We start from the raw sequence: 10,825 nt of genomic DNA, 5'->3' as shown, positions 1-10,825 counted from the left end.
CAAAGGAATTCTTTAGATATACCAATTCTAAACATATTAGAGAAGGAAATGGTAAAAGATTGCTATAATAGAGGTTTAATGTCTCAGATTTATGGGATTATAATGTCAGGATCACAAGAATCATCACTTCATAAATTAGAAGCTTGGAGGGAAGACTTAAAAGAAGACTTGTCTATGAATGATTGGATGGAGGCATGTAAAGAAGCTCAAACCCAAACAGTAAGTGTTAGATTGAAATTGTTACAATATAAATGGTTGATGCGGACTTATGGAACTCCAGCTATTCTACATAAATACAATGAAAACATTCCTGATACCTGCATGAAATGTAATAAATTCAAAGGCGATCTTTATCATTGCATATGGGAGTGTGAACACATAAATACATTCTGGAGGGGGTAAAGGACATGATCAATGAAATTATAAATTTCAACCTAGCGTTATCAGCTAAAACATATATTCTACATTTATATCCTCTTGAATCTCCATTGAGAAGAAGGGAATATATTTTCATTGATATGTGCTTGTTACAAGCGAAACGTTTAATTGCTTTATTTTGGAAGAAAACAAAAGCGCCAAGTGTAACAGACTGGCTGAAAGAAATGGCAATGAATGTGGCCATGGAAAAAATAACCTATATAGTGAAAGGTAAATGCAGGAGATCTGAAGAAGTCTGGAGCCCATTCTTAGCCCATGTTTACATTAGACCGTATCAGCGGATCATCAGATTAATGTTTTTTAAACGATTAGTGTGCACACAGCAACACCAATACACGACTTGCGTGCACACAGCAACACCAATACACGGATACGCTCGGCTCCGCAGGCATCCTGCGCTCCAAATCACTCCGCCCTGAACAGCGAGTGCCCTCTGGAGGGTGCGCACTCCGGCCTTGCACAGCTCACAGAGCACGCGAGTGAAGTGCACAAGCTGTGATTCGGGACTGAGCCGCTGTGTGTGTGATCCCAGCGCATATCACTTACCACTTGCAAGTGGAAGGATGGCAAGCCTAAAGACAATCATAACTACACAATGGGCAGTATTTGCATCAGTATTTGCAGTATTTTCATACTTTTATACTCTTTAATGAAAGATGATACAAGGCGGAAGTCCACGCCGTTTTTCAGCAGTCGCGTCACATGACCAACACCAGCGAATCAGGAAGGTGGATGTCACAGTGACGTTGTCCAATGACGACGCCAGCTAGAGCCCAGCACAGCGTATCCGCGTATTCTCAATGTTTACACAGCACCGGAGCTGACACGATCTGGATTGAATACGTGGACCCTGGCGGATTCCCATTTCCCGGCGTTTCCAGGCGGTTTAATGTAAACAGACAGTGCATCCGCGAAGAAAACGAGACAGATACGGTCTAATGTAAACTTGGCCTTATCCTTTCTTGAAGATGGTGGAGTTAATGGGATGTCAGATGTGATGAGTGAAAGCTAAAGCCATTTAATGAGAAGCTATTTTTGATTTTGTTTATTTTAGTTTTTTTTTCTTTGAAGTTGTTGACATTTGTTTGTTTTGTTTGTTTGGGTTTTACTGTCAGTGTCTTCATGTTATTTTCTTGTAACACACATACATTTATTGTCAAAATGCTTAGATGTATGTATGTATGTACATGTATGTATGTAAGTATGTAGTCTATGTATGTAGGTTAAAACTTATTAAAAAATATTTGGGGAAAAAAACGAAAACTCTATCGGTCTGAATCTAGCACACTATTCAACAAGCCCCCTGAAACGTGTGTTCTGAAACCATCTCAAGCGGCACTTTGAGGCATTTTCTTCAGTGAGTCGAATTGGTGAAGGAGTTCTTCATTGAGCAATCTTAGCTTAGACATTATTTGTGCCAGATGATGGGCAATCAAGAGGAAAATGTGCTAGAGCGCTGCTTTTTATGAGTGAAGCAGAGACAAGATGACACCTTGTTATCTTGGATAGTGCTGTTGAACAAAAAATAGGGGACAAGCACCCTGGTGTTCATTTCATGAGTCAGTTACGTGAATAAGCTTTTGACAGCCGCAAGAAGGTCTCTGATCCAGTGCGGAGGACAAATTTTCTCAGCGGAAACAGTTGAACATGTGCGCCCACAGGCCCAACCCATTCTTTCCCGAAGACTGGGCTGGGAGCCTGAATAGCTCAGTCGGTAGAACATCAGCCTTTTAATCTGAGGGTCCAGGGTTCAAGTCCCTGTTCAGGTGCTTGTTTCAACAGGTTTACCTTCTTGGAGGGGAAAGCCAGAACCTGGTTGAAAATGCATTTGAAAACAACCAGAGAGCAAGAGCCTTCTACGAGCTAGCTTTCAATCATACTTTCACTGTGATGCAAGTACAGTACTGAAAACTCTATCCTTCTGAAGCAAGCACACCATTCAACAACCAGCCATCTGATGCACATGTTCTGAAAGCATCTCAAATGGCACCTTGAGGCACTTTCCTCAGTGAGCCGAATTGGTGAAAGAGCTCTTAGCGGAGCAATATTGGCTTTTAGCATGAGCTTGAAAAAAAAAATCCTGAATGGTCATCGTAGAGATAGCCTGGGAAGCTCACTGGGGAGCGCATCAGTGTTTTAGTCTGATGGTCCAATGGCTAGTTCACTCCTTGTCAGAGGAATAGACTTGTTTTTTAGTCATTTGGTCTCCTTGTCCTGAAAAGACAAGCATGGTTGAAAATGGTGATGCGTGTCAAACCAGTCCAATACCATGACAAGAAAGGCATTCCTTGAACCAAGGCAAGACCTTTATAAAGAATAGTCATGCTGGTAGCATTCTGCAAGTGAGCCACTGGTCAAGATCCTTCACATTATCTGAGGGAATTTTTCCTTGCCACCATCACCACAGGCTTGCTCATTGGGGATAGATTAGGGATAAAATTAGCTCATGTTTTAAGTCATTAAAGTCTGTGAAGCTGCTTTGCGACAATGTTTATTGTTAAAAGCACCATACAAATAAACTTGACTTGACTTGACCTGAATGTTTCTGCATTTGACTGTGCAAAAATCCCAACAACATTCCGTTATATAGATGTAAATATCAAGAAATAAAAGCTGAAATTCTGACCTATCACATATACGGTAGAAGGCAAGCCAAGAAGCCTTTAAATGTCACATGTAATTCTTAAGCACACAGTGGAATTTAAACTCTGCATTTAACGCAACTGGAGCAGTGAACACACACCCGCACACACAAGTGAGCAATGAGCACACACACATAAACAGAGCAGTGGGCAGCTATGCTACAGCACCCAGGGAGCAGTTGTGGGTTAGGTGCCCTTGCTCAAGGACACTTCAGCCTAACCTCAGGCCATGGCTACCCCATAATAACCAAACCGCATGTCTTTGAACTGTGGGGAAAACCAGAGCACCCAGAGGAAACCCACACAGGCACAGAAAGAACATGCAAACTCCACACTGAAAGGCCCCCCTTGGCCAATGGGCTCAAACCCAGAACCTTCCTGCTGCGACGTTATAGTGCTAACCACTACACCACCGTGCCACCCACTTTTGACCTCAAACGCAAATGTCTTCAGTGTATGGCAAAAAAAAAACACAACAGAATTGGCCTTGCTGTTCCAGTACTTTCGGGCTTGCAGCTGGAAATACTGTCAGAGATGTTGCTATCAAAAATGAATCACTACATTCTGAGCAGCTTTCAGAGTGGTGTGGAGGTGTAGTAGTTTGCACTGTTGCCACACAGCAAAATGGTTCCAGGTTCAAACTTCATGGCTAACAGGGGCCTTTCTGTGTGGAGTTTACATGTTATCTGTGTGGAATTCCTCTGAGTGCTCCAGTTTCCTTCCACAGTTCAAAGACATGCAGACGAGGCAAAAATAACCAGCCACTGGAGTTGCACAAGCCAGTGCATATAGTGCGAGTCCCAAGCCTGAGTACATTGTATCCAGTGTTTGGGGGTGGGAAGCTATGCCAAATCAAATATGTGGCTCATAAATTGATCTACTGTGGTGAGTCCTAATGGGAGAAGCTGAAAGAAGCAGACTCTACTTAATCTGTTTAAAAATCTGTTAAAAGGAAATGATTAAAGGGGTCAGTTCACTCTTCCCAAAATCCATGTTTTTTCATCTATTTTATTTATTTATTTATTTATTGAAAGCAGATGAACACTACATGCTAGTTCTCTTTGCAGTAAAACATCTGCAAATTCATTGTTAGTGATCCTTCCAATACCTATCTCAAACTTTTTCTACATCTGTGTGTCATAATGGGATTCTTTGAACAAATTATGCCGTTATCATGTCTTTCTTTCATGGGCACCCAGGTGTCGGCCAAGGCTGGTTCGGGTCCATTACTGCGGAATGCAAACACCATTTATTTACAATCCTTTTAAATTAAGCAATATTTAGTGACTTTTAAAAAAATATATAAATAAAGCTTAGATTTGTAAGGGAAAAAGGAGAATTATGGATTTGAAAGACCGACAGTAAAACACAGTAGATGTCTGACCTGTCATCATATCCAGCTTCATTTAGTTGGGCAAACATGGATTTTTTTCATGTTGGCTCTAAAAAATTGAAAAACATGCTCGCCAACAATCCTGTTTGATACGTTTAGAGTGATCACAAACCCTCTTTTTCATGTAATTTCATTATTGCTAAGCATTATTGCAGTGTTAAAACACATACTTTCATTTCATTCCTATTTTCATTGATGTAGTCGAGAACAAAATTTAAGTAGCAGCTAAACAGTAAACAGCTTGTGTCCTATCTAGTTATTATGGGATATCTGTGACTGGACCTGAAAAACTAAAACATATTAAAAACTCAACTAAAATTAGTCAATTTCTCAAAATAAAGCTAAAACTACCTATGCACTTGTAAAATGAATGAAGAACTCAACTGAAATAAAAAAAACTGAACAACTAAAAAAATGATGAAAATTTCAAAACTATAATAATTCTGGTGAGGACGCTGTGTAAAATACAAATAAAAAAGAATGTGTTGGTTTGTAAATCATGGAAACCCTATCTTTCATTGAAAACAGTCCAAAGAAAACATATCAAATGTTGAAACTGAGAAATTTTACTGTTGTTTGAAAAAGATATGCTAATTTTCAATTTGATGCCAGGAACACATTTCAAAAAGTTGGGACAGGGGCATGTTTACCACTGTGCTGCATCACCTCTTGTTTTAAGAAAACTCTGTAAATGTTTGGGAACTGAGGAAACCAAGTGCTGTAGTTTTGAAAGAGAAATGTTGTCCCATTCTTGCCTGATTATAGGATTTCAGTTGCTCAAGTGGTTGGAGTCTCCTTTATCGTATTTTGCATTTAATAATGCACCAACTGTTTCCAGTGGTAACATTTTCCAAGTGAACTGATGGTCAAAATTCTGGTAACATTTTCAAAGTGAGCTGATGGACAAAATTCTTCACGTTCTAAAAGAAAATACATATCCTATGGTTCAATATAGCTCATCTTAGAGCCTGCACAGCTCATTAGATAGGACCAAGGTTCAACATTCTTTGAGTTACATTTAGCATTTTCTGAAGCTAAAGCGTCCTTCAAAAAGGCCACTGAAACCTGTTTTCTGAAAGCTATCTCTGACAAAGCTCAGCTCACAGTCTGACCATGGGCTGTGACCAGCAACCAAAATCAAATCAGGTTGCAAGATCTTGAAAGCATTTAGCTGCAAATTTGCACTTAATAAGTAAAACTGCCTTGGGATGAGCAGAGAAAATGCAATCATGAGGAAATATTTAACGATTTCATGAGCAGATGACCATTTGCAAATGGATCTTTGACTTTCTGACAGGCAGACCCCAGGTGGTGATAATCGGTAGCCACACTTCCTCCTCGCTTATCCTGAACACAGGTGCGCCACTGGGCTGTGTGCTCAGTCCCCTCATGTACTCCTTGTTCGCCCACGACTGCACTGCTAAATACAGCGCCAACATCGTCATCAAGATTGCTGACGATACAACCATCTCGGGCCTCCTTACGGACAATGATGAGACGGCATGCAGAGAGGAAGTGAAGGCATTAGCCAGCTGGTGCCAGAACAACAACCTCTCTCTCACCGTCAGGAAAACTAAGGAGATGATAGTGGACTACAGGAGACAGCAAGGGAGGACACACTAGGCCATCTACATCAACGAAGATGAGGTCGAAAGAGTCAGCAGCTTCAAGTTCCACACTGTGGTCAGGAAAGCTCACCAGCGGCTGTGCTTCCTGAGGAGGCTGAAGAAGTTTGGCATGAAGGCAAACATCATTTCAAACTACTACAGGTCCACAATCGACATATCACAAGACTCTGTTTATATCACAAGACTCCGTTTACATATCACCAAAACATTTACATATTTACTGTTTCCACATTTACCAACACATATCAAAACTCTGTTTACATGGTCAGTACTTAATTTGTCTTCAACAAAGTGCAATTACTGGTAACTGCATGTGTCAGTTTTTCCGATGTGCAATACAGATGCTTGTGCTACACCCCCTCCCCACACTACCCCCTGAGACAATGCATGCATACAGCTCAGTTATTTCTATTTTCACTTGAATTTAACTTCCATTTTTTTTATCTTTCAGACTTTAAACCTTTTTTTTAACTGATATTCTGTTAAACTCCTGTCGGGCTCCAGTGCTGAGAGACTTGTTTCTGGTTCTTATCTAATCCACTGCATTTCATTGCAAGTTGGCCAAGTGTTAACAGAAAATGAGTAATGAAATTGAACTGAACTGAACTAAAAAGCTGACTGTTCTCACAACACCAGGCCAAAAGTGGGCCGGGATGGCTCAATCCATGTCTAGCCATTGAGTTTGTGGCAACCTGATCAGACACTCTGCCCTCGGGTAGCAGAGTGTTGTGATAGTATAGTGGTTAGTACTCTGTGTTGTGGCTGCAGCAAGTCTGGTTTGAATCCAGGTTATGGTGTTGCACTTTCCATCTCACTACTGAACACTGACTAAATGGAAAATCATATGTAGTTTGGACCTCACTTACAGTGGTTCTGCTTGGGCCAGTGATGCAATGGATAAGAGGTCTGACTACAAATTAGAAGATTCTCTGTTAGATGCTTGGCTGACCACAAAATGCTTCAACCAGCAGTTGATTTTCTGGTAGGGGAACACAGATAACTCCGAGTTATAGTGTAGCGGCTAACATGAAATTTTCACCAGAATATTTCACTTGGTGAGCAAAGCATGAAAATTGGCACACATGTAGATCAAACCATACTGTTTCCAAAACAATCATTGGCCTTCGCAATTTCCGCCATTTTAAAGATGGCCACCGCCATTTTCAAAATGGCGTCATTTTCAACAACCAAATTTCCGAAATATGGACATATATCTTTATCGTGGTCGTTTTTTTAGCCGGATTTTCACAATTTTAATGTAGAAGGCTTTGGTTATTATGTGAGTGAAGTTATAATGACTATTCTTTCAAAATAATTCAACCTGGATCAAAACTGTCCAGGAGCATGATAAAAGTTTGATTCAAAAGGGCAACTAAGAAACTGTTGTTTTATACTCTCAAAAGAGTAAATTGCAAACACTACCAGGGCACAATGGTGCAATTTACTGCCGTTAAACTCGGCATGGGGTTCAGTGTAAGCTTTGTTCATTATTGATACAAAGTCTCCCAAATACATTACGATCCGCCCCGTATATACAGGTCGTGATGTCGTATCCGAATTGATGGAGTGTGCCAACGCGGGAGAGCCGAGCCAAGAGGGACGGGGCTAAAAGTCCCTCAAATGGTGTACAGATCGCACAGGAGTTAAATTGCACTGGATGAACGATCGGGCTAGGTGTAGGAATTCCATCTTCGAACCTAGTTGTATCCCATACGTTAAAGTGTTATAGCTGTAGGTGGTAAAAGGATAATCCCTCGGCCTTCAGTTATTGATAGTGACAAATCATTTTCCTTATTACTGCGTTTGTATCTTTTTGCAATTACATTTGAATTTGTTTGTTTGATCATTTGTTTTGATAATTATGTCGAAAAGAATTCGACTTTCTTTGTCTGCTCAAGAGAAGCATATCACAGATTGGTCAAAATGTTTTATATGTCAGGAAGACAAAAATGAATCACTCAAATCTCCTTCACCTACAACTAACTCTGCTAAATCTGGTTACAGAACGTTGTCTACCAATATTCTGGAGTTTGCCAAAATCAATGAAATGCCCGTTCCTCTTGACATTCAGCGAATAGATGAAGGCGATGGAATAGAAGCTGCCCTGATAAAACACAATGCAAAATATCACAAGTCGTGTAGATTGAAGTTTAATAACACCAAACTTCAAAGAGCTCAAAAGAGACACCAGCCACGTGATAATCGTTCTGACCAACCATCACCTAAATTTACAAGACAAAGGCCTATTACCACAGCAGAAGAGCAACCACACTGCCTTGATGAATGTTTTATATGCGAGAAACCATCATCCCGTTCTGAACTGCATGAGATGATGACAATGAAGATTAACACGTGACTACACCAATGTGCAACAAATCTTCAAGATAAGAACTTTTCGCTAAATTAAGTGCAGGAGATGTAGTTGCACAAGAGCTCAAATACCATGGAGGTTGTCTGAAAGCATTGTACGATAAGGAACGGGCACATTTATCAAGTCTTAAGAAGTTACAGTCAGAAGATGGTAATGAACAAGAGGGCAAAATCAACCAAATCATTTTTGCGGAGTTAGTTACACACATAGTAGAAACCCAACGTGGCAGCTCAGGAGGAGTGGTCTTCAAACTAGTTGATCTATGCAATTTGTATGAAGAAAGGCTGAAACAGTTCAAAACTAAGTCAACACTGAACAGAACTCGATTGAAGAAAAAATTACTTTCAAGTATTCCAGAGCTCAAGGATTTCCACAAAGGTCGAGAGGTTTTACTTGTTTTTGAAAAAGATGTTGGACCAGCACTGATTTCTGCCTGTGAGTATACTATTATGGCTATGGGGAGTCATATTGAGGTAGATATTAGCAAAAGAAAAGAATTTAAATTAAAAATGGTACATATAATAATAAAACTAGTAGGCGAAAACTGTAAAAAATTACACCATTTTGAAAATCATGGCAGCCATCTTGAAAATGGTGGAAACTTGAGTGGCCAACGATGATTTTTGGTTAGGTACATGCAGACAAAGTTTCATGCAAAATTTGGTGCTTTGCTCACCAATTGAAATATTTTATCAGCTATCCGCTCCACTATTAGGAGAACTGTAATCAGGGAAGCGATTGGATTCCTGTCCCGACAGAACTGTGCTTTTTGTGTTTTAAAACAGTGTGTATCTGTTCGTCTTTGTCGTGTCCATCAGTCTTAAGGCGCACATACTCCCGTGAGTTTCTGCTCGACATCCACAGAACTATATTCACGGATATAAATCCAGTGGATGCGGAACTGCTATGTGACTACAGTTTGCTCTGGAGGCCTGCTCAATCACCGACCCCCACTCCTGCATCCAGCCCACAGTGGAAGTGCCACAGGCGGAACATGTGGAAGCAGAAGAGGGGCAACTGCGGTGGTATCCGGGCTAGGCTAGCGGCTAGCCCTCACCGGCCGGCTATCCCTAACATCATTCTGGCCAACGTACGCTCGCTGGACAACAAGCTGGATAATGTCCGCCTACTCCGCTCATCTTTTAAGTCTGTGAGTGAGTGTTGTGTCCTCGTGTTTGTGGAAACATAGCTTAACGACAGCATCCTGGACTGTGCCATTCAGCTAGCCCGGCTAACATGCTACCGGTCAGACAGAGCACTAGTCAGGGGGGAAAGACTTGCGGCAGAGGACTTTGTGTTTACATCAGTGATGCCTGGTGCCGCAATGCTGTTGTGGTCTGCAAACACTGCTCACCACTGGTGGAGTTTATAATTATTAAGTGCTGGCCATTCTACCTGCCAAGGGAATTTACAGCCATATTGCTGGTAGCATTATACATCCCTACTGGCTCCAATAACAACAGGAGTGAAGCACTGAATGAACTCTATCAGCACATCAGTGAGCAGCAGACAGCCCACCCAGATGCTTTCCTCATCCTGGCTGGGGATTTCAATCATGTAAACCCCAAGAGCGTGTTTCCAAAACTCTATGGACATATCAACTTTCCCACATGTGGAAATAATACTCTGGACAATGTTTACACCATGCATAAAGACGCCTACAAAGCCCTACTCCTCCCCCACCTTGGGGCCTCAGATCACTACACTGTTATGCTAAACCAAACCAAACCAAACCAGCTACAAAGCAGATACGTCTGTGGCCAGAGGTGTCCTCAGAGGCACTCCAGGACTGTTTTTCCACCACTGACTGGAGCATGTTCAGACAGGCGGCCACCTACAACAACATCACAGATCTCCAGGAGTACACGGAGATCGTCACTGTCTACATGAGGAAGTGCATGGACGACGTTACAGTCACCAGAACCATCTCCATTCAGGCCAATCAGAAGCCATGGTTGACAGGGGAAGTCCACAGGCTCCTGTGGGCTTGGAACACTGCCTTCAGAGCTGGGGACAATGTGGGCCTGAGGACAGCTAGGGCCAACCTGTCACGAGGCATCAGGGTGGCCAAGAGACAGTATTCCAGGTACATTGCTGACTATTTCAATGACAGCAGAGACACCAGGAACCTGTGGCAGGGGATTCAGACCATCACAGACTACAAGCCCTCACCACAGACCTGTGACAACTCCACGTTTCTGCTGAATCAGTTGAATGACTTCTTCGCTCGCTTTGAGGCAGACAACATCACCACGGCACAGAAGACCCCAACACCTCCCAGCAACCAGGTGTTGATGCTGTCCCCAGACAGCATGAGGAGAGCTCTCAGGATGACAAATGCACGAAAAGCCCC

The 10,825-nt window shown here is 41.8% G+C and overlaps 1 non-coding gene across 1 annotated transcript; it reads left to right on the top strand.

The window, feature by feature from the left end:
- The first annotated feature begins 2,134 nt into the window (after positions 1-2,134).
- On the top strand, positions 2,135-2,207 carry trnak-uuu (transfer RNA lysine (anticodon UUU)). The gene has a single exon. It is a non-coding gene; the product is annotated as a tRNA-Lys (tRNA).
- Positions 2,208-10,825: the final 8,618 nt, after the last annotated feature.

Source organism: Neoarius graeffei, chromosome 19, assembly GCF_027579695.1.
Source record: "Neoarius graeffei isolate fNeoGra1 chromosome 19, fNeoGra1.pri, whole genome shotgun sequence".
NCBI classification, from domain to species: Eukaryota; Metazoa; Chordata; class Actinopteri; order Siluriformes; family Ariidae; genus Neoarius; species Neoarius graeffei.
Note: the sequence above shows the minus strand (reverse complement) of the source record. Positions and strands in the feature narration are given on the sequence as shown.